Raw genomic sequence first — 5,751 nt, 5'->3', positions numbered from 1 at the left:
TATGTCGGGAACGGTGCTTTACGGCCGAGTAATTGCGCTCGGTTTCCGCAAGCCGGAATCACCGACCGATATTTGGAGTGGAAATTGTCCAGATAGAGATCTAGAGATTTTATGACAGTTTTAAGAGGGTTAGTCTTTGGAGAACTTTGTTTCGGGGTCTTTCTGTGTTAACCCTTACGTTCATTGCGAGGCACGCTTTTGCGCATTTTACATATATTTCAGTATTTGGCTGGATTGTCGATATTTAACAGATTTTTTTTATTGATATCTGTTTTCTTATTATTCTAAAGGTACTACAATTGAACGGTAAAGATTGATATAAATTTGTTCAATAACTAGGCTACCTGAGTATGTTTATAGTTGGGAAGGATAAGGGGTGCAGAAAATAGTAGAAATAGTCTAGATAATTAATAAAAGTAATATTTTGTTGCTTTTTAATTAGATAAAGCAGTAAGGTGACAGAGGTGTTTATCATACGAGTACCCGAATACTCTGGTCATAGAACAATTTTTATGCAAAAATAATAACCTTCAATGAAACGGTGAACTTCCTAAAATTTGTTTCTGGTCGAAAAGAAAAATTGCTTGAACTTGCCTCCACGGTGATCTTAACAGTTCTAGTTATAAATATTCTATTCGTCGTCTACAAAATTTTTTTATGATCTAACAATTTTTACACGTCAGAAAAGTATTTTAAGATGGTAGAAGGTTTCTACATGGACGGAGATCCTCCCAATTCCATAAACCTCATAAACTCTTCGCAAATATCATCTTGCACATCGTCCATGTAATTTTCTCTAAATTCCACGCAACTATTGTAAAAAAATACTTTAAGACAGTAAAAAGTTGTCGATCGGTAGAAAATCATTTAAGTTTTTTTCAAACGTCTTTCTGTTTGCTTTGTGTCAAGAAAGAGTTCTTAGGTAGTACAAAATTTCTAGTCGCATAGTAAATCTACTTAGTATCGGAAAATTCAGTAGCCCACCTAAAGCAATCGTCTCTAAAATCATATTCAGATTTCAATTTTACTTTCTCAGTGAGGTGATTATTGGTGCATAAAAGAGACGTCTGGAAAGGACATTTAAAAGAAGAGTTCCCGGCTCCGAAAAAGATCGTGGCTCTGTAGCGGATCGGAGCGTTGTCAAGCGGGCTGGTCGCGCGGTGCGGAGCAGCACGGGACGTGCGAGAACGTCTGTTTCTCGTGGGATATCTCCTGGCCATTTCCGTTTAATTGATCGTCCTGAAACGTTGGCACGTATATGTGCTCCGTGGATCGAAGACGATACCAAAGACGGCGGTTTCAATGGTCAGTGGACGAGCCAATTAGCTCCGTCCCAATGCTCAGGTACACTCTTCTCCCTCGGTCTTCTCCCCCTCGACACCCTCTCCCGGCGACCCTCTCTCTCTCTAACCCTCTTCTTCTCTCTCCCACTTTCTCTCCGTTTCTCGCTCGGATGGCAGTGTCTATCTTCTTCCCGCCCCCGGTCACGGATTCCCGTCCTATATGCGACCTGGAAGGCTTCCGGGCTGAAGCGGGACATTACGGCTCCCTCTCGCATCCTCCCCTCCCCTTCTCCGCCGCTGCTCTGCTCTTCCTCTCCCTGCACCCTCTGTTTCCACCGTGGACGGAACACAGAAAACCGAGGTCCTATCTTATCCGCGAAGAAGTTTATAGCCCGGTCGACTCTAATTGGGCGAGAAATCATCGGGCACTCCTTTCCCCCGTCCGCTCTCAATCTCTCTCTTCCTCTCTCGTTTCGTCTCTTCTTCTGTCCTTTTGAAAAAGACGCTCACTAATTCACGATTTCTCGCGTATTATTGCTGGGATCGTGCCACCCTTTTTCTCCCGGCCTACTCTCCGCCGCAGCAGACTCGTCTGATTTGTTTCTCCATCGGATCGACGAGCTCCCGCCTCGTACTCCGCGTTCACTCGTGTGTTCGAGATAACGGATTTTCCGGCGGAACTCCGGGATCTATGGATCGAACAGTATCGTCGCCGATGTCTTGGTTATCTTCACCCCCCCTCGGCTACAAGGACGATAACAGAATACCGATTGCTAACCTCTTGTGCCGATCACGTCCACGAACTTTATTCTCGTTTCCTATTCTTCCCGGTTAGACGCCTGTGTCTCCTTAACGAACTCGATAAATGAACGATCCAACGATACTTCGTCGTGGTCGTCGAGGAGATTTAACACTTTAAGATCAAACGCCTTGGTACGGTTGCTTCGCGTTTTTGTAGGAGTATGTCCTCTACATTTGTTAACTATCAATTGGTTTTTCTATTTTCAATATGCACTTTCGACATTAATATGTTTTGCTCTCACCCAGATCGTAGATAGTTTATATAACAGCTTATGTCAACTTGTCTTTAAACAGTGAATCATTAACGATTAGGAATTTTATCTCCTTTATAATGCCTTTGTTCCAAACAACGTTGAAGGTGCGGTCATTTTTTACCACAAGGATGTTTGATACAACAATTTCTTTGCGTGATCACCGTGTGCCAATTTGAAATATTTAGAAAGGATAGAGATTTTGTATGTTCTGTAATCTGAAACAAGATGCTTTTCAAGTGGTGATCATTAGGTTGCAAATTTCTATGGAAAATAAAAATTGTATGCATAAATTGCAAGGATAGGGATGGATTTCTTCTTTCAACCTCCTGCCAAACTTCGTCGAGTCTGACTCATGATACGGATTTCCAGCAATAATTTGTTAAGTATGAGTAAAATTCTATTCTCTTGACATGAACATTTAAGTATTGAAGTAAATATTTCTGCTATATATATTATTATTATTATTTAAAATAGAAATTATTAATCTGTCACAGTCATTAATATCGTCCAATTGCTTAGGAATTCCAATCACGAAAATTGTCGAGACACGTCATTGGATACAGTAGACAGAATCGAAGAAAATCGATCAGGTCCTGATAAGACCAGGGTCAGAACAAACCCAGGCACCGCAGCAAGGAATCGTGCGAAGCGAAATTGCGACAAATGGTGACGGTGTCTTTCCGATTGGAATGCCACCACCAACGCGGCACTGTCGCATTATCCTCTCGGCGGAGCAGGGAGTAGAGGCAGGAGGCTCTCGGGATCGGTTGAAACGCGTAGCGAGGAAGGCGCAAAAAGCAGTAAAAGAGGCGAGTTGGGAATCGCGCGCGATTTACCGCGCACGGAACGCGAACGGTGCGCTACGCTCGGCAGGCAATATCTCATTGAGGGAAGGAGGAGGTGACTTTAACGTTGGCCCCACGCTCTTCCCATGAGCAATCGCGGTTGAGACGGGCCTGGACGTGCCCGGTACGAGTAAGATCGTTAATCTTACCGCACCGATCGGTCTCAGATAGTAATTGTTACGTTCTCGTTTCTCGTGGCTGACTGCCTGAATGTGTCCGACGATCCCACCTCCAGCTTCTCTCTTCTCTCTCCTCTTTTAGCACGGTCTCTCTCACCTTTTTTCCGGCAGTGATCGCCTCCTCCTTTCCTCGACTGCTCGCCTTCTCCGGTCCGTTTCCCGCTCGCGCGTTCTCCGAGCCGCGCCGCGCCGCGCCGCTTTGCTCCCTCGTTGAAACCCCTTGTTCTTTCTTTTACGGTGGGAGTGCCGAACGATCCTCACCCACCACCGGTGTTAATGCCTTTGGCAAGTTTGTTCGCATTACAATAACCTCGGTCTTCCCCTCTTCGTCGTCCCGGCGCGGCTCCGTTTCGCCCCGTCCCATTCCGCTTGGCTCGCGGACAGCCCTATCGGCTGCCCTTTCGTACGCCTCTACGATGTTAACGGCTTCCTTTTCTCGTCTGATCCCCGTTCTGCCACCATTCCGACGGGGTGTGACTCCGCAAGCTCACGTACGCAGACCCCTTCACGTTTTCTCATCGCTCGCAACCCTCTCCGAACGAATACCACACCCTCTTGACCAACCCTCGCAAACGTAATAAAAAAAATTCTTGTAGAAATCACTGCGAGCGGCGTCCGATTCTTCTGTAGGTACGGAATGCTTTTGAATTTTGCACTGCTAACGAGACTTCATCTTTTGTTGCATAATAAGAAGAACATATTCATACAAAAGTAATAGATTACAGTAAACACTCGTACTTTTAATTTACAGTTCTTGAGGAAGGGAGAAATGTAAAGGCGAGGTCTGATGAGATATGGAACATATCAAACATTTAATGATAGCTGGTAGGCCAATGTATGCAATTATTTAATTAATTTTTTCCTTTGCGAGTCGCATAATGAACACCGCTATAAAACGCGATTTAAATCCCTGCTTTCATAATTGTATTTGCATTTTGCCAGCTTCATTATGCCTATCCCACTTAAAAAAAAAAACGCTGAAGTATAGTGGTCAGCTCTCATTCTGTGTCAAGTGACTATGAATTCTCTTGCCAGGTTTTTGTGAGCAGGCCAGGGAATCACGGAGTCTACATAAAAGCTTCGGAAGTCTTGTTACCTTTGAAAGGATCCTGTTTTATTAATAATTCGTTAGTACATACTTTTATTCTTTCCTTGAAAATTGCAAAAACATCGATGTAGCGTAAGGAGCAGTGTGAGTGAGCAGCACTTTTTGTAGCATGATCAGTGTCCTCGTTCCAATCGACATCGAAGCGAGATGGGAATTAAAAGAACTTGATAAATTTACTACCAGGATTTTGGTGTCTGATCTTCGTTTGTTGTTAACTATGATTAGTACACGTTTGCTCTTCTGACGCTTGAAGTTGCATCTATTTGTTACATATATTTGTATCATCGTCAGTATATAAGGCAATTGGATACCGGAGTTTAGACACTTCAGTCTTTAAGCTAGTCGTCTGCAAGTACTTCAGAATATGAACTGTTTTGGAATAATAGATCCAAGTTTCTTATTCGCGTAATGAAGATGTTTAGAGATTTGTGTAGGATTTCTGTCTTTTATTCAGAATTAACGTAGTTATAGTTCGGATATTGAAGTTCAGGAAGGGACAATGGTTTTATCGTTTCTTTTCCTTTCAAAGCTTAACCCTTTAAGGGATGAAACTAATAATTAGCGTTCTCCTTTCAAAGAATCTTATATTTTATATGAAACCGTACGATTTTCTTAATTTTAAAATACTTTTCAACTTTATGAAACGTCGATCGCGACAATAATATTTGCAACTCGTCATGCAAGATCAAGATGATCGTCAGAAGTTTCGTTAGTAATCTAACTGACTGTAACAATTAGTGATTTTGAAAGATGGAATATTAAAGCTTAGTTTAAAATCAGGTCTTCGACATTGACTGTCAAAAAAGATTAATTTATCAAGCATTTAAATAGAATTAGCTGTCGAGGTGGCAAAAGAAATGAAAGAATCCCAACTTATGCCTGCGTCAACTTCAAATTGACTGGAACCTCGCGATTCTAATTTGGCACCATTGCCGCGATTTACCAATCCGCGACGCTACCAAACGGAACAATCGGGTACGTCGAGAAGATGCACCGGTGTACAGGGCTTGAAATACCGTGGGAGCAGAAGCCTAGACAGATGACAAGAATTACCGGAGAGTGTCCGACAAGTTTGTTTCAATTACAACGGGGTCCTCGTCGTTTCTCGCTTCGCAGGTCCGCCGTTTCGCCTCTTTCTCTCTTCCTCGCCGTGTTCCCTTACCATGGCGCACATCTCGGAGCCCGGGGCCCCGTCCCGGGCCCGGACGTGGTTATAAATTTGGTAGCCGCGTTAACCGGTGACGGGGACCACGATATCCGAAATGTCGGTGGATCCGGTGT

This window comes from Augochlora pura, chromosome 10 (genome assembly GCF_028453695.1).
Source record: "Augochlora pura isolate Apur16 chromosome 10, APUR_v2.2.1, whole genome shotgun sequence".
In the NCBI taxonomy this organism is placed as follows: Eukaryota; Metazoa; Arthropoda; class Insecta; order Hymenoptera; family Halictidae; genus Augochlora; species Augochlora pura.
Note: the sequence above shows the minus strand (reverse complement) of the source record.